This window comes from Bos taurus, chromosome 17, assembly GCF_002263795.3.
Source record: "Bos taurus isolate L1 Dominette 01449 registration number 42190680 breed Hereford chromosome 17, ARS-UCD2.0, whole genome shotgun sequence".
NCBI lineage: Eukaryota > Metazoa > Chordata > Mammalia > Artiodactyla > Bovidae > Bos > Bos taurus.
The window spans coordinates 47135825-47158264 of record NC_037344.1 but is presented as its reverse complement, the minus strand read 5'-3'; the positions used below and the strand labels follow the sequence as shown (position 1 = coordinate 47158264).

Below are 22440 nucleotides of genomic sequence, written 5' to 3'. Positions count from 1 at the left end.
ACACCAGACTTGGTGAACAGCCAAGAACAGCCTTTCTGAGTTTTCTGAAAGGATTTCCATCAAGGACTCAGGTCCCCTGGGCCGGCCATGCCCAAGTGACATCCAACTTCCTAGCGGAGGCATCTGCATGTGGAGGCCTTTTAGGAGGCTCTTGGCTGGGGCACTTTTGTCTGCTCTGACCCTCTACTTTCCCACCCCCAGCCCTTCCTCTCTTGCCCCTCCTCATTCCTGACTCCAATCCAGAGCCTTTTGTGGGGGTCTTCTCAGCACTGAGCTCATCTAACTGACCCTCATCCCATTGCAGTTCTGTGCGTGTATGCTCAGTCGCTTCAGTTGTGCCTGACTCTGTGTGACCCTATGGACTGCAGGCTCCCAAGCTCATCTGTCCATGGGATTCTCCAGGCAAGAATAGAGGAGTGGGTTGCCATTTCCTCCTCCAGGGGGTCTTCCCGACCCAGGGATCGAACCCAGGTCTCCTGTATTGCAGGCAGATTCTTTACCGCTGAGCCACTGGAGAAGCCCTGCAGTTTTGTAGAGAAATAAAAAACATTGATAGCTGGAACATTTCAGTGTTTATCTTTTTCTCTTGCCTGCACTGTTGCAGGGCTTCCCTGGTGGCTCAGCTGGTAAAAAATCTGCTTGCAATGCGGGAGACCTGGGTTCTCTCCCTGGGTTGGGAAGATCCCCTGGAGAAGGGAACAGCTACCCACTCCAGTATTCTGACTTGGTGAATTCCATGGACTATTCCATGGGGTTGCAAAAAGCTGGACATGACTAATCTTGCTCATTACATTATCATTAGCTTTGCTGTCAGTCTGGCTCATGGTTCTCAGTGACCCCCTCAACACCTGGAAGCTTGACAAGAACCCCTCTTAGGGTGGTCCTCTTCTGATTCCTGCTCAGTTAGCCCACCTCCTCCGAATGGTGGTGACCAAGGCTGTGCTGGCCACCAGGCTCTGAGGACAGATACTGGGAGTTACGTGATGCTCAGAATCAGCAGGAAACATGGAAGACACACCTTGCAGAGGTCACCAGTGGAGTTCCTGGTGGCAGAAAGTATTTGGATGGGACTTCCCTGGTGGTCCAGGGGCCAAGACTCTGCACTCTCAATGCAGGGGGCCTGCGTCTGATCCCCGGTCAGGGAACTAGATCTCACATGCCACAAACTAAGAGTTCACATGCTGCAACTAAAGACCCCACACCCCACAAATGGAGATCAATGATCTTGTGTGCTTAAACTAAGACCTGGGACAATAGGATAAATAAACGAATAGAAGTATTTGGTTATCATGCTCACTTTGACAGCACGTGTACTAAGCTGGAATGATACAGAGAAGATTAGCATGGCTCTTGCACAAGAACGACAGGCAAATTCATCAAGCATTCCATAAAAAAAAAAAAAAAGGTATTTGGTTATCTTTCCAAGGTCTTTCTGGAAGCACTCATTCGTTCCAGTCCCTCTAAGTATTCATGATCTGAATTCCAGGGAAGGAACTCGAGACATCCCCCAATGCACTCGGAAAGAGCAGGTCGTCTGGGTTAGCAACCTGCTGGGCAACCCATGTGACACTGATTATTTCCCAATGGGGAAATCAGGGTGCTATTTCCCAAAGTGAGTAGATGCTGAACTGCCACGAATTAAAGGTACAGTGAGTGAGACATCTGCAAAGGAAAAATCCCAGGGCCTGAGAAGGAATGTTCTACAATGAGGTTCTCATCCACAGCCTTTTCCCTCTTAGGCCTGGAATAAACTGATGGGGATCTAGACCATGGAGACACTAAGATAGACAGGAAGTGGGGAAAGAGCGTATTAGGACTAAATCACGTCAAGCTGTGGGAGCCTGAGTGGTAGTCCTGATACCACTCATAATTATCTCATGTCTTCCTGGGAACCATAAGATGAAGTGTCCTCTGGCCTCAGCCTGAAGCCAAATTCAACCCCAATACTGAATTAAAACTTGGACACAAGTGGAAATGAATAGCTTTGTTGCTTTGCCAGACAAAGGAGGCCACAGTGGGCTAATGCCCTCAAGACTGCATGCCCCCACCTGGAGGGGGAATGAGGAATTTTATAGTAATGGTTCAAAGAGGGTGTGATCAGCTCATGAATATTCTTCTGATTGGTTGGTAGTGATATACTCTGAAATCAGCCTCATCAACCTTCTGGTTCTAACAAGTCTGGGGTCTACATGCTTGTGAACAGAAGACAGTTAGCTTCTTCCACCTGGGGTGGGTTTCAGTATCTGCAAAACAGTTCAAAGATATTGTTCTGTGTATCCCTTGATGGGGAACAGGACCCTGCCCCTCTTTTCCCTGATTAGCAACTGTTTGAACCTGCCCCTTGGAATTCAGGGAAGGTCATGGAGGCAGAATGAAGACTATTTTCTGTAATCAAGAAAAGAGGGACACAGAAAGGCTTTGTGTCCAGGAGCCCCACAGGATCCTGCTTGGTTTCAAGCCTTCACGCTGCCCCCCTTCAGAGACACTGGTTCACTGGCTGGTCCTCCTCCATCCCCATCCTCACCCATCACCTCAGCCCACTCCCATCATTGGAGACTCTCCTTTTGACCTCAGGGGAACCAAAGTTTCTCCTTTTAACTGCATCCTCCTAGACAAGCTCCCTGCTTTATTCAGTACCCATGGCTCCAACTTTGGAGTTCAAGTCACCCTTTAGAGACCTTAAGACCTTAAGCTTGGTGGGAGCAGGAACCTGGGTCTGAGTCCTGACTCTACCACTTACTGGCTATGTGACCCAGAATAAGTTATTTGACCTTTCTGAACTCATTTTCCTCTTGTATGAAATGGAGATGATAACAGAACCTTCCTTAAAGGGCTGCACGAGGATTAAATGAGAAACTATAAATTAAATACTTAGCACATAGTGTTCACTAAGGAGCATTAATTGTTAATGATTTACTGTTACTAATATTATCCAGCTAGCCTATATCATACAGCAGTACAACAAAATAATCCACTCTTCTGGGTCATTTTCTTCCCTGGAGGGATTCTAAGATGACTCAGAAAGGACCTGGAGGACTTTGAAGGTAAGCAGGGAACTTCCCAGTGGAACCGCAAAAGGCTTACAGCTTTTCAAGTTAGCTGTAGACTTGCTACTATATATAAACTATAAATTACAAAAACCCCTACAAAACCCAGTAATGCTTCAACAAAGAAACTAGGATTCTAGACCTGGGAATAAAGAGAGAATCCACTTTGCCCGAGTTGGCAATAGATTCACGTTGACACCAACAAAAATCTCTGAAAAACAAACAGGAGCCCCCCCACACAGATTTCTGAACTGCACACAGCAGACTGCAACTGGGAAAGATAATTCATCGTCATAAAAACAAACATCCATTTTACACTTGCATGGCAACGAGGATGTTCTTATTTGCATAATGATGGTGATTTGCATATGATAAAAATTTGCCTGAGTGAGTCTCAAGCTCGAAATACATTCAAATATGATACCATCGGTACAATTTTCTCAAGGATCCCAATTTATACTATTTATCTAATGAAAGGAAAAAAATAAATATTGGCTGTAACATCCCATTATGCTCAAGAGTTGGTTTTAAATTACACTTAAGTAAGCAAGTGAGTGCGTTTGCCTTTCTTCATGGACAAAGTAAAGACTATTATTATAGGTGAGAACACCTCCACTCAAAATGGAGACTTTCAGCCACACACATGCAAAATTATCTGTAATAAGCATTTGATGCATATTGATTAAAAAAAAAAAAAAGCACAACGTGAGAGTTGCAAGTTAAGTTCTATTTGGGGCAAAGTGAGAACTGCAGCCTGGGAGACAGCACCTCAGAGAGCTTGGAGAAGCTGCTCCAAAGAGGCAGGGGGTAAAGCTTCGTACATATATAATTTTGGTGAAGGGGATATACATGCAGTCAAGCACATATTTTTCCAAAAGGTTTCTACTAGCCTGGTGAACTTTGATAGTCACAAGGAACAATCATCACCATGAAGGATTTTGGTGCTTAATGAGGAGATACAAGAATTGGACTCGTAAAATTGGCTGAGAATATCTAACTATCTGAAGACCTGTCCTGCCAGTTTTCCCTGAGCACCGAGTGCCTCATTTCTGTGCTCTATGCTGAACTCAGCAGCTGCAGCAGCACATGATTTAATCCTTGTAGAAGTAGATGGCAAATACCCATGGCAAGTGCCAAGTTGTAGGTGACATGCATGAACACAGTGCTTGCACTGTAGGTTAGGTGCCAATCAAGAGCAGGAGATGTGTCTTGAAAAGATGGACATCCTCAAGGAAAGGGAAGAGAAGGGAAGGGACGAAGAGAAAAGATATTCTTAAGGTGTGTAAAAGGTGGATAACTTTCAAACCTGCAGCACACACAAAAACTGAAGTACAGTGAAGTGGTTTCTAGGCTCCATGTCTTAAGAGCGAATGGTATGGGAAACTATCTTCCATCTGGCTCGGCAAAATAGAGAAATGCAGCGTGAGACTTTGTGGGTCTGATTGCTCTTGGGAAGTTTCTCACATGACTCTCTAAAAGATGCTTGTTCCTCTCTGCTTCCACCTGCCTCTGAGGGTGGGTGGACAGTGCCTTCCTTTAATTTCAGTCTCTAAGAGAGGATCTCTGGGGCAATCAAAACCAAAATAGTATTTGTCTAATGCCCACATGATTACAGCACGAGGCGGGTGACCACACACTGTCCCCATCACTGTCCTTCCCACTCAGATGGGATGTTGCTGACGGGATGTTCTCTGAGCACAGCTGGGGAAGGCTGGGGTGGGGGCAAGGGTGAAGAATCCTTTCCATATAATATATGCGACTCACAGCAGTTTTCTTTTACAGATTTTGACTGCAACCCAAAATAAGAAATAGATTTGACATTACCTGAAATATACAAATTTTTGTGTCCGGGTGAATCACAACTGAAACACAAGCATCATAACTGAAACACAATTTCAAAAAATGATACTTTTCCTACTGTGCTGGTGGTGCTCAGTTGTATCCGACTCTTTGCGACCCCATGGACTCTAACCCACCCAGGTGCCCCTGAGCATGGGATTTCCCAGGCAAGAATACTGGAGTGGGCCATTCTCTTCTCCAGAGGATCTTCCCAACCCAGGAATTGAACCTGCCTCTCCTGCATTGCAGGCAGATTCTATACTGCTGAGCCATCAGAGAAGTCCACCTTTATTTATGTGAAGCATCTCATTTTCTATTCCATCCTGTCCCATGTCAGTTCACATTAAATCCTGGTATGTGATGGCCTCTCATTTCTTTTTAAATGATGACCGCATTTCTCTACATTAATTTCAAAATCGACAAATGAACTAAAACAACATTGATTGAGATTCTAAAAAATGGTGGGGGTGGGGTGCAAATCTTAGGATTTATATGTTAAGGACAAACCCATACACCCTGTTCCAAGTGTTGCAAGTTCATTTCTGCTGTCTACTCATCTTCCTTCTTCTCTGCCTTTAACAGAGAGAAGTCAGTTCTTTGCACCTATTATCTGTGAGTTATTGAATGACTGTGCAAAGTCTTACAGGAAAACTAAGGTTTACACTTAGAGAAATGACATGGTGGCTAATAAAGGTTATCAAAAAATAAACAAAGAGCTTCTTAGCCAGAACTGTGGTACAAGCATAAGAACTCACCTGTGGATCTGGGAACTAATTTGAGCTTTTATCTTTAAAGGAAGGTGCATTTTATGTGAGAAATGTCATCAACTATACTTTAAATATCTATATGTAAAAAACAAACCTATCAATCTAACCATCTGAAACTGCTTAAAGCCATTATTCCAGCGGGGTCAAATTTGTAAGAAGTGTGATGCTATTCCTTACCTCTCTACCCACAGGAGACATCAGTAGTAGATCATGCTGGAACTTCCCTAGTGGTCCAGTGGTTAAGAACCCACCTTATGCAGGATTGATTCCACATGCCACAGAGCAAGTAAGCCCACACTCCAGAGCCCCTGTGCCACAACTAGAGTTTATGCATTGCAACAAAAGATCTGCATGAGGCACTGAAGATTCTGTGTGCTGCAACTAAGACCCAATGCAGTCAAACAAACATATAAATAAATAAAACATTTAAAAAATAGTGGATCAGACCACTCGTGGGCTGTGAACCCAGATTAGACTTCAGAATCCCTCTCCCTGGAAGCCCCCACCTGTCAATTTTAGTTGGCAAGGTTGATGAAATGTACATGAACCTCAAGTTGACACAAAGACAAGTGTGAGGGCTTCCAAGTAAAGATCTAGATGGGTGACAGGTCCTTACGTAAGCGAATATTTCACTTTTCATCCAGGACAGTCTGGTCTTGATTAATCATGGCTGATGTCTGAAGTGTCTTTTTTATTCTTTATGAAGAAAAGAGAAAAAGATAGGTTTACTGTAAAAGTTCTGGGTGGCAAGGAAAAGAACTTCCTCAAATATTACTGGCAGTTGTTCAAAGTTATCTTTAAAATTCCTTGCAGTTTTGGTCTTTAATAATTAAATAATAAATCAAAAGCAGTTGATGATTTTAGTTTTACCAAGTCCTAGCACCAGAAAAATGCTGCTTAATAAAGAAAGAAGATATTTATTTCTAAATGGCAACCCACTCCAGTGTTCTTGCCTGGAGAATCCCAGGGATGGGGGAACCTGATGGGCTGTCATCTCTGGGGTCACACAGAGTTGGATACGACTGAAGCGACTTAGCTGCAGTAGCAGCAGCATGGCTTCAACAAGTATGTATTAAGCATTTACTAGGTTAAGTAGATTAACTGGTTTATAGTCATCTTTCTAATGATGGGATGAAGTAGCTAAAACTTCTATAAAATAATAGATGTATAGATTTTTATAAGAATATTTGGAGAATGTAATAACAAAATGAGCTGCCACCTCAAAGATGAGAAATCAAGACTTCCCTGGTGGTCCATTGGCTAAGACTCTGCACTCCCAATACATTGGGCTCAGGTTAGATCCCTCATCAGGAGACTGCATCCCACATGCTGCAACTAGATATCCTGCATGCTGCAACAAAGACAGAAGATTCCACAAGGTGCGGCTAAGACTGGTGCAGTCAAACAAACAAATAAATATTTTTAAAAAGAGAGAGAGAGAGAAACCACCAAGGCAGAAAACGCAGCTGCACTCTGTGCAGTGTTTGTTGACATTGGTATCCCCTGGGGAAGGGGACTGAGTTTGCCCTGAGATGTCCATTCACAGAGTCAACTAGATGCTGCTTTGATTTAAGTAAGACCTACCATACTGATCAGCCAAGTGAGCTGTTCAGAGTCTCCCTGGGGGGATTTTTCCCCTAGCGACATCCATTAAGATGTTCTATGCATCTTAACCATTGACACACCTAGAAATAATGTTTAGTCATCCTGCACCCTGATCAAGCTTTATATGTATACATACATTTAATATATTTAAGTATCATGTAGAAAATTGTCACATATAGAGAATATATATCATATATAGAATATATCATATGCATAAGATATATGACATATATGTAATTGGAAAATTAGGTCTGACGTATATATACACTGCCATGTGTAAGATAGATAGCTAGGGGGAAGCTGCTATACAGCACAGGGAGCTCTCAGCTCGGTACTCAGTGATGACCTGGGTGGAGGGATGGGGGGTTGGGAGAAAGGTTCAAAAGGAAGGGGATATATGTATCCCCTTTACAATGACTCACTTCGTTGTATGGCAGAAACTAACACAGCATTGTAAAGCAATGATATTCCAATAAAAAATTTTTTTAAAAAATGCAATGTGATATCCTGAATGGGATCTGGGAACAGAAATAAGACAATAGTGCAAAAATAGTGAATTTCAAGTGAAATTGGAAAGTATAGTTAAGGGCTGAACCAATGTTAATTTTGTAGTTTTGACAATTATATTATAGTTATGTAAGACATTATCACTGCAGATGGTGACTGCAGCCATGAAATTAAAAGATGCTTACTCCTTGGAAGAAAAGTTATGACCAACCTAGATAGCATATTCAAAAGCAGAGACATTGCTTTGCCAACAAAGGTCTGTCTAGTCAAGGCTATGGTTTTTCCAGTGGTCATGTATGGATGTGAGAGTTGGATTGTGAAGAAAGCTGAGCGCCAAAGAATTGATGCTTTTGAACTGTGGTGTTAGAGAAGACTCTTGAGAGTCCCTTGGACTGCAAGGAGATCCAACCAGTCCATTCTGAAGGAGATCAGCCCTGGGATTTCTTTGGAAGGAATGATGCTAAAGCTGAAACTCCAGTACTTTGGCCACCTCATGTGAAGAGTTGACTCATTGGAAAAGACTCTGATGCTGGGAGGGATTAGGGGCAAGAGGAGAAGGGGACAACAGAGGATGAGATGATTGGATGGCATCACTGACTCAATGGAGGTTAGTCTGAGTGAACTCTGGGAGTTGGTGATGGACAGGGAGTTCTGGCATGCTGCAATTCATGGGGTCACAAAGAGTCAGACATGACTGAGCAACTGATCTGAACTGAACTTAAAGACATTAGCATCAGTAGAAGCTGGGTAAAGGGTATGTTAAAAAAAATCCTGTACTTCCCTTGCAACTTTTACTGTATTATCTCCAAAGAAAAAGTTAACAACAAAATAAGAATATGTGTATCATCTTTAAAATACATATGTATATAGAATATATCATATATAGAATATATAACTAGAATACGTGTATCCTATATAGAATATATGCACCATATATAGAATATATCTATCATATATGGAATATATGTATCATGTAGACTATATCATAGAAAATGTATATAGAAAATATATATCATATAGAATATATGAAGAAAATACACCATATATAAAGAATAAGGTGGCATAGTGGTACAGAATCCGCCTGCCAATGCAGGAGACACAAGAGACATGGGTTCAATCCCTGGGTCAGGAAGATCCCCTGGAGTAAGAAATGGCAACCCACTCCAGTATTCTTGCCTGGAAAATTCATGGACAGAGGAGCCTGGCAGACTACAGTCCAAGGGGTCACAAAGAGTCAGACGTGACAGCACATATGCACCATGCATTGCATATCATATATAGAATACATGTCATATGTACAATACATATCATACATAGAGCATATATATACACAGAGAGAGAGTATATATATATCTGTGTATATATATATACTCTTTGGAGAACCCTAACTATACACCTCCTCGGTCCAAAAGGTCTCGGTGGCTTTCATCTCATGCAGCATAAAATCCACATTCCTTACAGTGGTCTACGTGGCCCCACACAATCCCACCCCGTCATCTTGGTGTCTTCGCCTCCCCCTCTGCTCTCTCTCTGTGAAGCATCCAAACTGGCCTCCCTGCATTCTGTCCCCCTCTTTGAACCTCTTTTCCCCCAAACTCTTTCTCACCTTCTCCAACTTTTTTTTTTTTATCAAATGACACTCTCTGTAAAATATCCCCGGAACCTAAGCCCAGCACCCCACCATGACAGGGGTGTACACCAGTGCTGTACCCCTGAAACTAGCACAACATAGTCAATTACACGCCAATAAAAATTTTTTAATGACTGTAGGTCTACCAGGCAGTTGCCACTCTTGAGTCTTTTGAAGACATCCCGGCAGCCTTTGAGTCACACACCAGTTCCAACCCAGTGTTGGCAAGTCTGTCATCACCAAGTCCTCCTTCATATAAACAGCTGCCTCTTTCTTTAAGGCCTTTGTTACAATAAATGTACTCGGAGCTAACAAATTATTTAACATGCTATTTCCTTAACATCTCAGTAAGAAAGATTATGTCATATAGTTTTCTTCTAGCCAGAGAAACAAAGTTTAAGAGGGGAGTGTGAAAAACATCCTTGTCTCTCCCCAAAAGATTCACTGAACCTGTCTTGCGGGACCTTGCAAGTCCACTAGCAGGACGCCGCGCCCTCCCGAGATGTACGCATCCGGGGTTCAGTCGGCAGGCGGGATGACTTCCGTGTTTATTAGTATAAAAGAGAGCAATCAGCTGAAACCCTGGCACCATCTGGAGGAAAATCGATGTCTCTATATTTAGACCAGCTGGGAGCCCATTCAACCAAACCCAATGCACATGTCTATGCAAGTACGTGTCAACCGCACATTCGACAGACACCTCACATCTCACTTCTGCTATTTATCAGCCTGGGAAAACAAGGGCTCCACCCAGACTTGGGGCAGTCCCCTTGTTTATAAGGGAGCAACCCATAAAAATAAGAAGAGACGTGGACGCAAGCAGCACCCAGCAGACATCACTGGAAAACACAGCTTTCATATCCTACCCTGAGCTCTGTTTAAAAGGAATCCAGCGGCCAGCTCCTGCTTCATAAACAAAGGACATTATGCTGTCCTTTGGACCTCATTGTCCATGTTCAGACTTGAGTCATTAGAGCTCCGTGTCAGTTCCATGGATGCTTAACTGAATCCCTGGTACTCAGGAGATGTTTATTAATTTCATCACTTATTCAGTGCAACCAATATTAATTGTCAGCTGTGAGCAAGGTGGCTGGATTAAGTGTCTGTAGTGGACAATTGTATTTTTTTAGCTTTATTGAGATACAAATGACAAATGAAAATTGTAAACATTTAGGATATACAATACGATGTTCTGGTCTACATCATGACGTGATTACCATAATCAAGCCACTTAACAACTTATTGACCAGAGACCTACTAATAAGAGTTTTGTTACCTGAATATTATTGACTGGGGACATTCCAATATTCAGTTACATAACAAATTTCCAGCCACAGGTGTTAGTTTCTGCAAAAATCCCCTGGTCAATAACGTGTTAATGTATTGATAGGAATGGCAACCCATTCCAGAATTCTTGCCTGGAAAATCCCATGGACAGTGGAAGCTGGCATCCCACAGTCCATGGGGTCACAAAGAATCAGACATGACTGAGTAACTGAGCATGGATGCATGCATCAGTAATTTCACAGTTACTCTTATTGTGCTGAGAACACTTGAGATCTCTCAGGGGAATTTATTAGGCTTTGGCGTTGCAGTCAACAGGAAGTCTGGCTAACTGAAGCAGAAAAGAGACTGAGAAAATCTTGGGTAATTCACAGGAGCTCTATGTGCTTCCCAGGTGGTACTAGTGGTAAAGAACCCACCTGCCAAGGCAAGAGACATAAGAGACGAGGGTTCGATCTGTGGGTTGGAAAGATTCCCCTGGAGGAGGGCATGACAGCCCACTCCAGTAATCTTGCCTGGAGAATCCCATGGACAGAGAAGCCTGGCGGGTTAGAGTCCATGGGGTCTCAAAGAGTCTGACATGACTGAAGCGACTTAGCAGCAGCTGTGTGTAAAAACCATACAGAGAGCAATGCTGCCCAATGCTGTGGTGTTGAGGATGAGGTGGGAGAAGACACATGTGTCCCAACTGCTGTGAAGATGCTGTCCTGCCTGTGTGGTGGTGTGGCATCTCTGATCCACAGAGAAATGGAAATCTGCCCATTTTAAATCTCTCTTCCTGGAGCAGCACAGTGTGTCTTTGAGAGTGCTAACCTCACCCTCTGACATTCCTTCTGGCGATGGCATCAGCCAGCTCTTGGCTTACCTCTCTTTTCTGAAATGATGGGCACACATGCATTTCCTGACCTCCCCTGCCTCTAGCTATGGCCATGTGTCTGAATACCAGCCAAAGAAATATGGGGAAGTGGCACACCCAATCCCAGGCATGGGCCAGAAACATTGCTATGCATGATCATCTTTCTCTGCCTCCATGCACTGGCTTATAAAGAAGATCTGGAGGAGTAGGGAGCCAGAGGATGCAAAGGACTTGGGTCATCGTCTTCCAGAGAAAAGACTATATACCAACTCCCACTGGATTGTGACATGAAGGAAAAATAGACAGTGTTAAGACACTAAGATTCTACAATGTAGCTTATCTGTTTGACCAGCCATATTATTTATCTTAATTAATATAGGGACATCATGGGAAGTAACCCACTCCATATTCCAAAAAAGTTAATAGGTTTTTGTTCTTTTATTTTTCCACTTACAGATGACCAATGACTTGTATGTATTTTCCTGAGTTTTTCTGTTTTCTGAATCTTTATAAAGGAAATGTTCTCAAATATGGGAAAAGTCTAATAAGTTTGGTTATGAAGAATTTACAAAAACATTCATTCAGCAATGACTACATTCCTGCTGTCATATTACTCTGTAATGGAAAACTAAATAATAACCTTTATTAAAACTTTAAAAAGGGACAAAAAGAGACCCTCTTCCTCCCACCAGAAGTAATAATATCGGGACACAAATTACTTGAGACATTAGGAAATCCATTGAGATTTCAGCAAGAAAACATTAAACTAATGTGATGTTGAGATATGGATGACATCAAAGATGCTATGATTTTATTAAATATATATATATTTAGCCCCATTAAATATATATATATCCATAAAATACTATTGATATCTATTAAAATGTCTGATGTCTTTGCTAGACCAATATAAAAATAGGATCATCAATAATCATTGCACACCTGAGTATTCTGTATTTATTATTTATTTAATCTTCGCAGTGCCACTTAGTTAACCTCAAATCCATTTACAAATTCCCTTTCTTCTGCTGCTTTCAACAAGAATGGAAAACCAAATATCCCAAGGGAGGCCTTATAATACTGTACTGGCCAATAACTCATAAAGAGAAATTTAGAGCATAGGATAGGGTAAGGTAGAGGCAAGTCTGGTAAACCTTGTGTGTGTGTTTTTCTTTATTAAAAAGCAACATATCTGGGAGAAAGGGAAAGGAAAGGAACCCCACAGCTACCACCATCCCCAAATAATTCTTGCCTTGACCCCTGATATGATGGCAGGAGCTCCAGCAGCCATACTATGATCATGAGGTAAAGATTAGGGGACTCGTAGACATACTCTTTGGACATGAGTAAGCCACTGAACTGATACATCAGGACTTCTTTTTGTGAGAAAAAGAACTCCCTACTTGTGAAAATTACTAATAATTCACGTGTTTCTAATTAATATATCTTATCTCCATAGTGTAGATGAGGAATTTGAGGCACAGGGAGATTACGTGACTTTCCCAAGCTAGTGAGCCATTAAGCCAGCATCAGATCCTGGTCTGTCTGAATTCAGAATCTGTATAATTAGTTGCAATCCTGCAGTATAGAAAGAGCAGAACAACAACAACAAAAAAGTAAGAGCAGAACAGGCAGTCAAGAATATGAGTATTTGTTCAATTTTATTTAGGAGCGAATTATGTTAACTTACCTGAAAAAAATTGATCACTAAAAACACTTTCTATAATGAAGCAGGAGAAATTCATCAGGTATTTTTTCATAGCTTCGATGAAATATCCTTCAGGATAATCTATCTTCCCACTTGTCTCTGTATCCATGTACACCAGACCTCTCTGCTAATGAATTAGCCTGGGAAGTGGCATTGTGTGGGCCTCTAGAAAGTTCTAGAATGTCACAAAGGAGCTTTCTGCTGTCTTTGGAGCCTGGGTGTGAGGGCTGATGCATGTGTCCCCAGCCAGGTCCCCCATGGATAGCTGATTTTTATCAAAGCTGAGAAGCAGAACTTGGTGAAGGACCCTTCTCCACTCAAAAGCAAAGCCGTGAGTCCTCAGTGCTGCTGAGCATGGCTGAAATGAGAGCAAGAGACAATTACTAGAGCAATGCCCTTCTAGAACATTCTGTCATGAGAAACTCAGGCTGTAGACACAGAGCCAGTCTTTTACACTCTCCTTGAGTGGAATACATAATTCAATATGTATTTCATAACGATGGAGTGATGTTGTGGGTTCAGGAGAGGCACAGTAACCTTGAAAATGTTAACGCAGTTAGCTGGCTTCTCTTACATCTTTTCTTGCCAAAAAAGCTGAAATTCTTAAAGGCACCAGGGATTGTTTTGCTTCAGCCCAGATTTCAGAGACAAGGGTAGAAGCTGTTGTGTATGGTTATTTAGTGATGAGAGACGACCTCCTTGTAATTCCTGTATCTACACTCCTACAACAGGGCTCACTGGAGTCCTTAAATTAGTCAGGACCCTTTTCTGCAAGATGGGAAATAAACAGGCTCATGACTCTGATGAAGGAGTGGGTGAGTAATAGTAGGAAGGGCATGAACGTCAGGAAAATCACAAGTGGGATTTGAAAGACAGTTGGATCCTTTCTTCCACGTCTCATCCTTCTCTATGCAAATCAGTTTATTCTCTCTCTCTAGGGACCTGAATTCTCTGTCCAGCGGGAAATGTGGCTGCCAACGATTCCCAGGTTTTATGGATAATGGTTCCACTGACCTCAGAGAGACAGCAGTGGGCAGTGACTTGAATTGAGATCTTAGTTCCCTGTCCAGGAATTGAACCTGGGTGGCCTGGGTGAAAAGCAGGAGTCCTAGTCACTAGTCCACCAGGGGCTAGAGGCTAGAAGCAGAGTTCCACTGGCTCTAGGCCCCCTTGAAAAAAAATGCATTTCCCAAGGAGGCAAAGATTGTACAAACAGGTACAAAGTTTATTATTAGAGACACAGCTCAAGGAGGAGAGCACACAAAAAAACAGCTTGTTAAGATAGAAGCAAGGTAAGAGGCTTCTCTGGTGGCTCAGTGGTAAAGAATACACCTGCCAAAGCAGGAGACATGAGTTCAATCCCTGGTCCTGGAGGATCCCACATGCCTCAGAGCAAGGAAGCTTGTGCACCTCAACTAACTGAGGCTGTGCTCTAGAGCCCACAAACTGCAACTCCTGAGTGTGTGCCGCAACTACTTAAGCCCGAGTGCCTAGAGCCGGTGCTCCTCAACAGGAGAAGTCTCCACAGTGAGAAGCCGGCACACGACAGCAAAGAATAGCCTCCGCTCGCCACAACTAGAGAAAGCCCTCATGCAGCAGTGAAGATCCAGCACTGCCATAAATAAATAAAATTTATTATTTTTTTTTAAAAAAAGAAGAAGAAACAGGCAGAGATGCACACCTGGAGAGAAAGGATGTGGGTGGCACCTCTGACAAGCAGCACATTAAGGAGGTGGTCAAATCGCTTATGCAGGGCAGTTCTTCTGGGTCTTTGCTTACCTTTGGCCAATTATCTGGTTTCTTTTTCCATACCTGAACTGCCATAGGACCCCTCCCAACATGCGTGCTCAATTTTTTCCCAGATGAAATTCCAGGGCAAGAGGGACTTGACATCTCATGTTATGGGTTGGTGCCACCTCCTTTTGATCTCCCAAGAAGCCTTTCTGCCCATGTGCAGTGTCTCCCTTGCCCCCAAAGATGAGAACTATGTGACCTCCTGGTCTTTTCCTCAAGGTTTAGCCCCTCTCTACCACTGCCATGGCTATTATCTTAAGGTGCCCACAGGAGACAAAATCCTGCTGTTTATCCTGTTCCTGTTGTTATTTTCATCTCCGAGTGCAGACAGGAGGCTGGTTGTAAATGTCTAGCCTAGAGCCCACCTGCCTCCTTCCCCAGGAAATGTAAATAGGAGGCTAGTTTTAAATGCCCAGGCTGGAGCTCATCTATCTCCTGCCTCACCATTACCATCAGGAATTCTTTCCCAGTTTCAGTTCTATACATCCTCCTCTGATGGGTTTCAGTGGGGTTGGTTGGGTGCCATGGAGTAATCCAATGTGGCGGCATAGACGGACGGCAGGTGCAAATGTGGCCTCTTCTCTAGGATCTTATGGTTTAGCAGGACCCAGAAGGAACTTGTTTCTACAATAAGAGGAGATGCTGACAGCAAAACAAAGTGTCTTTACATCCCCTGAGGCACGCATGGGTCAAGTCAGGTGAGAGCCTTTTCCTCCTCCCTCTCTGCTGTCTCATAACTCTTCAGCTCCTATTTGTCTCCAGGCTACTTACATAAGAAATGCTTCATGAATTCAATCCAGAGTACAGAGTGCACGATCTACAATGACAAGTGTTAGCAGCCTGTGTTGAGTGAGCTATTTCCAGAAAGCCTTTGGCCATCTCTTGTGTTAGGAATAAGAAAGAGTCTTAATCTCACAGAACAAGTCAGAATCAGAGTATGACATCGTTAGCTGGTGTTGCCATTTCTTTCCCCACCACACACACAATTATGTTTGGTTTTCTGATTTATAACCATGAGTGTGTGTGCTAAGTCTCTTTAGTCGTGTCTGACTCTTTGTGATCCTATGGACTGTAGCTCGCAAGGCTCCTCTGTCCATGGGATTCTCCAGGCAAGAATACTGGAGTCGGTTGCCATGCCCTTCTCCAGGGGATCATCCCGACTTAGGGATCAAACCCACATCTCTTACGTCTCCTGCTTTGGCAACATGGGTTCTTTACCACTAGCACCACTTGGGGGATCCTGATTAATAACCATAGTATTTTCATTTTTTATTTATATATTTTAAAGAGAAAAATTTTAAATACTATTTTAAAAAATTTTTATTTACTTACTTACTTTTGGCTGTGCTGAGTCTTCATTGCTGCTCGGGCTTTTCTCTAGTTGCGTCAAGTGGGGGCTACACTGTAGTTGCGGTACGTGGGCTTCTCATCGTGGTGGCTTCTCTTTTTGTGGAGAACAGGCTCTAGGGTGCTCGGGCTTCAGTAGTTGTAGCACGTGGACTCAGTAGTTGCAATTCCTGGGCTCTAGAGCACAGGATCCATAGTTATGGTGCACGGGCTTAGTTGCTCCGAGGCATGTGGGATCCTCCAAGATCAGGGATTGAACCTGTATCTCCTGCACTGGCAGGCGGATTCTTTACTTCTGAGCCATCTGGGAAGCCCATAAACATTTCTTTTATTTATTTATTTGGCTGCACTGAGCCTTAGGTGCAGCACGTGGGATCTTCGCTCTTCGTCATGGCATGTGGAATCTTTAGCTGCAGCATGCAAACTCTTAGCTGTGGCCTGTGAGACCTAGTTCCCTGACCAGGGATAGAACCCCTGCGTTGAAAGCGAGGAGTCTTAGCCACTGGACCACCAGGGAAGTCCCAAACAGTAATTTTAAATTAAATTTTAATTGCTGGCAATGCATACATTTATACCACTTGTAAGAGGCTGAAATTCAAGGATAGCACTGAAGTGCTCATCTACTTCTCCCTCAAGTCCAGATTCTTTTCTTTCTTCCCTAGAATCATTCATTGCTGTTTGTTTTGTACCTTCTTGGACATTTTTCTACGAATTTCTATGCATGTATCAGAGCAGAAGACTTGAGAGGTGTGTGTTTGTTGTATCAGCATGGGTTTATCATTAAAAGTCAATAAATTTAGGTCTCATTACATCATTTTTTTATTCAACAATATATCATGGAAATATTTATACATCACTATGTGTAGGATTGCTGCATTCTTTCAAACTACATTTTTATTTCTAATGGGAATTTTAGGTTGTTTCCAGTTTTCCCCCTGTTAACCTAGGATGAAATAAATATCTTTGTATATGAATTACTCTAGCGGAAAGTTTTGAGATATGAAATTGGTATATGCTTTTAAAATATCAATTTATTCTGTTATCAGTGGCATACCTGTTTCCAACATACTCACCAACACGATACTAATAATTTTTTTAACTTTTTATTATCATTTTCTTGAGTGGCAGTTTTAAAACCTGAAATGTGGTCCATGAACATTGGGTTTGTATATTATATCAGCTGATGGGCACTTCCAAGACACAGAGATGATTCGAGGAAAGCATAGCATTTCACTAACAAAAGATGACTTTTTAAAATCAAATGGCCTAATAGTTGCAGGATTTTAGCCATTCACTCATCTTAACAGTTATTTGTAAAATTGACAGTCTTTGTAAGGGGCACACACTTAGATTCCAAACAAGGTGTCATTAAGAGGCTTCGTTTTACATGGGTGATGGAACAGCAGCTGTTTCTTTGCCCACAAAAGAATAGTATTTTTTAAGGGCTTTAAATTAAAGTCAGAAAAACGTTCGCGGATGTGATTCTGTAATAGACGGCACTTTGGATTCATGTGTTGGATAGAAAATTGGGCTGGGAGAAGTTAAACATCCTTCTCAACTTTGAGAGTCTGTGTGTCTGTGATTCACTGGGTGATTCTCAATCAAGAGGATGACTCATTCATTCAACGAATTTTGATTTCTTTTCCTGCCATCTGCCAGCCCTGCTCTGGATCTTGGGAAAGAAGGAGGGAACAAGATGGTCATGGCACCTGCGGTGAGGGCTGGGAGGAAACATACAGGTTGTCGCGATGGAAGGGGAGAGAGAGTTTAGGGTGCAGGACCAGGGAACGGCGCTCAAGCTCAGCTGCTGAGAAGAGACTCATTTAGAAAGATTTAAAGGAACTAAATTCTGGGATGAGGTCCTGACGGAAGGTCTAGAGCTTACCTGTCTGTCTTCCAGGACAGGGAGGACCATCAACTTTATCTAAAGGCAGGGGACTTGGGACTTCCCTGGTGGTCCAGTGCTTAAGAATCTGCCTTGCAATGCAGAGGATGAAGGTTTGATCCCTGGTTGGGGAACTAAGATTGCACATGCCAAAGGACAACTTACACTGCAACTACTGAGCCCTCGAGTTGCAACTAGAGAGTGCGTGCACCGCAACAAATGATCCCATGTGATGCAACGAAGATCCAGTGTACCAAGACCCAACACAGCCAAATAAATAAATAAGACCACGGTTTAACAAATAAATAAATAATAAAGACAGGACACAAAGCATCCCTTCCAGCTTTGGATTTTTCAGCTTTCTAAAATAATTAGCAAATCTAGTATAATTGAATCCCTTTGCATGCAGAAGAAATTAACATAACATTGTAAATCAACTACACTTCAATAAAAAATTTGAAAAAATAGAGACGTAATGAAAGATCTAAATAAATAGAAACATATATTTTAAAAAATTAACAAATCATAAACCTTAGCTTTTCTCTCTGTGGACCCAGAGTCCACCACCTGAATAATATGGCAGCTCAACGCAAAAGAAACAGCTTTCTTTGTGTTTCATGGGTTTATTCAGTTTGGTGAAAGTGAAATGAAAGTGTTAGTCCCTCAGTTGTGACAGACTCTTTGTGAACCCATGGTCTGTAGCCCACCAGACTCCTCAGTTCATGGAATTCTCCAAGCAAGAATACTGGAGAAAGAATTCTTTCCGGGCCTCAGTTTCCTCATTGGTAAAGTCCTCTAAGGGCTTCTCTGGTGGCTCAGTTGTAAAGAATCCTCCTGCCAGTGCAGGAGCTGTGGGTTCCATCTCTGGGTCAGGAAGATCCCCTGGAGAAGGAAATGGCAACCCACTCCAGTGTTCTTGCCTGGGAAATCCCATGGACAGAGGAGCCTGGCAGGCTACAGCCCATGGGATCACAAAAGAGTCAGGCATGACTTCATGACTAAACAACAACAAAAGTCTTCATGGATTTAGGAAGGATCGGTTACTTATCCATTTAAGGCCCTGGATGTCTGGTACATGATAAGCATGTAATATAACCAAACAAACTTCTTCCTATGTCCAGCATGGCGTCAGGGTTCCCTGGGGAGATACATAATGGGATACAGGGCCAGGTAGGATGTCCTCTTCCCTGTGTTTGCAGAGATGGCCTCTGAGATGACTGCTGAGTAGGTGAGCATTTCCCTTCAGGCCCACCCTTGACATACAGCTGTATCTCCAGGTTGTCTGTCCATGGTCTGCCAGGGCTCCATCTTCCTAATCATACCTTGTGCCTTCTTTCGCTGAGGTCTTGACACCTTCACACCAATGCTAGAAGATCCATAGAGTTGTTGGCCTGTAGAAAAGCCCCTCCGTGGTCCTTCCTACTTTTGAAGTCGACAGTATTTGAGACAGGCCTGGGACCTGGAATCCTTTGCTGCAGTGCTGCAAAGCTTGCACCTGGACATGCCTCTTCTCAAGGAACAAAATACAAAGAAACTATAGGGGACTAAAAATAACGATGTGCAGGCACAGTCGGGGTGAATTCTGGACAAAGATACAAAGAGACCGAAACACCCAACTGCCATTTCCGGTGGGTGGGCAGAACACTCAGCCATCCCTCTGGCCTGACCCCTGGACACACCGCTACCGTCATCCTATGTAAGGAGTGAGTTCAGCCCACCTCAGGGAGCCAGTGAACAAGGGAACCTGTTACTTGTTTTAGCTCCCTGCTGTAGCCAGTGCGGGAGTCCTAACAATAAAGCCTTGCTTAAATTTCTTGTCTGGCTTCTAGTCATTTCTATTGATTGGGGAAGGCCCAGAACCCTGGTCAGTATCATTGATCCCCAAGTTCTCTCTCCAAGAGTAATAATTTGAGATCAAATCCAAAGGATTTCCCAGGCCATTTCTGCCTTATTCTCCATCAGGTCCTGAGACATGGAATACAGAGCTGACTTTCAGCTGGGGGAGAGAGCCACTAGTGCATAGATGGTGCTCCAAAGGGGAGGCTGGGGAGAGGTTGGTAAAGAGACCATTGACAAAGGTGGGGGCAAAATTACAGGAACCAGACAAAACAGGAGGCCAGGGACAAAGAAGCCTGAGGCCAACTCAGGTCCTGCTGGCACAGGGAACCTTCCTTACAGGAGCTGAGAAGATCGGTGGACAGGTGCAGCCAACTAGGGGTGACCCTGCTGGAAAAGAGCCAGGAGATCAGTCACCCCATGCTCTGTCTCCCTCTGCTCTGTCTTCTGCCAGGGTGTCTCCTTAAGCCAGTTTCAACCATAAGACAACTAAACCACTGATGCCATTTACGAAGTTTAGTCTCCCGAGGAATACAGCAGCACAGAAGAATCTGGAAGGACAGATGGGAAATGCCTAGTCCAACATGCTTCTGTCAGACCTGTGATGATGAACACTAGAGTCTTGGCTGGAAAGAGTTTTTGTCACACTTGATGTAACTTATACATTCAGGGGAACAGACTGAGCAATTCAATCTCTGCACACCCCTGACTCCCACTAGTGAAAAGTTGACCGATTAGGAATACATGTATAGGAAAAGTACCAATGTGGTGACAATTACTGCTACCCTCAATGGTGGAAAAGGGGCAGCCACGGAATGCACAATGTTGTCTGAGGGATGGGCTTTCTATTCACAGATCGAATTATATTTAATCACAAGCTGGAGAGAAGATTTTGCCACCTCACGTCCCATCCATAAATTATCCCAGTATACTTAAGAGTTGGGCTCATTGATTTATAATACAGTTCATTTATAAAAACCAAACTTATTTCACAGATGACAGCAGTGGCTTGAAACACTCTTTAAAGTGAAGGTGGCCTACAAATTATCCAGTGGTTTCAACTGAAACAAATTATTCATGAAGAATGCAGTGTCAGCAGAAAAGAGGCTACATATTAATCCCCCGACAGGAGGAGACCATATCGGTATCTGATAATTATTTCAACACTTCAAGATGCGAATACAACAGTTTGATGCAGAAGGGGGAGTGCCAAGGGAGGTGACAGATCCACAGTAAGCAGAGAAATGTCATGCACAATATATTAAAAAAAGCATTTCAGGGGCTACTGATTTTCTTCTTTACAAGAGGCAAGGTGGGTATAGCCATTGCTTTGTAACCAATTATTAGGAATTTAGGACCTAAAAGGAACTCACTTTTATTATCTCACAGTTTCTGCAAGGGAGGAGTGCGGACGTGGCTGGGCTGAGTCCTCTGAGAACATAATTAAGGTTGCCAGTTGGGATGAGGTCTCATCTGAGTACTGATGGGGAAGGGTCTGTTTCCAAGCTCACCTTGGGTGTTGGCAGAGGTTCCTTTTGGCTGTGCTTGGCTCTTTGCCTTGTACGCCCCCAGTATGGCCACCTGCTTCATCAAGCCCACAATAGGATCTTAGCAAGATGGGTGTTACAGAGACTTCCCCAGTAGTACAGTGGTTAAGAATCTGCCTAATGCAGGGAACATGGGTCTGATCCCTGGTCCAGGAAGAGCCCACGTGCTGTGGGACAACTAATCCTGTGCACCACAAGTACTGAAGCCCACATGCCCTGGAACCCAGTGCTCAGCAACAAGAAAAGCCACCGCAATGAGAAGCCCTGCCAACCACTGGAGAAAGCCCATGTATGACAACACACAATCAGTCCAGACAAAAATAAGTAGATAATAACAATTTTTTTTAAAGATGGACGTTACAATACTGCATAATATACATATGTATTTCCCTTCACTGACCGTCTACGATCTGGTTAGAAACAAGTTGCAGTCCCCACTCCCCACACTTGGGGAGGAGAGCATATAAGATGTGAATATCAGGTGTGAGAAGGAGGCCCCCTGCAGATCATGCCCCAAGGAGAAAGGCAAAAAAGGGCCCTGGAGGAGGAAAAGGAAGCTGAGAAGAGAAAAAGAGAGGGATAGAGATAAAAGTTGCAAGAAAATAGCTCAAAAACATTGGTTCTTTCTGGATATCTTAGACTCTGGTGCAAAGTAAAGGAATAAGACAACGGTCTTAACAAACACCAGGGAACCTCCCTGGTGGTCCAGTGGTTAAGAATCCACCTTACAATGCAGGGGACATGAATTCGACCCCTGGTCACAGAACTAAGATGCCACAGGCTGTGGG

General features: G+C 43.2%; 1 non-coding gene across 1 annotated transcript; it reads left to right on the top strand.

Annotated features, from left to right (window-relative positions):
* Positions 1 to 1290: 1290 nt before the first annotated feature.
* On the top strand, positions 1291 to 1395 carry LOC112442138 (U6 spliceosomal RNA). Its single transcript, XR_003030144.1, has one exon. It is a non-coding gene; the product is annotated as a U6 spliceosomal RNA (small nuclear RNA).
* The last annotated feature ends 21045 nt before the right edge of the window (positions 1396 to 22440 follow it).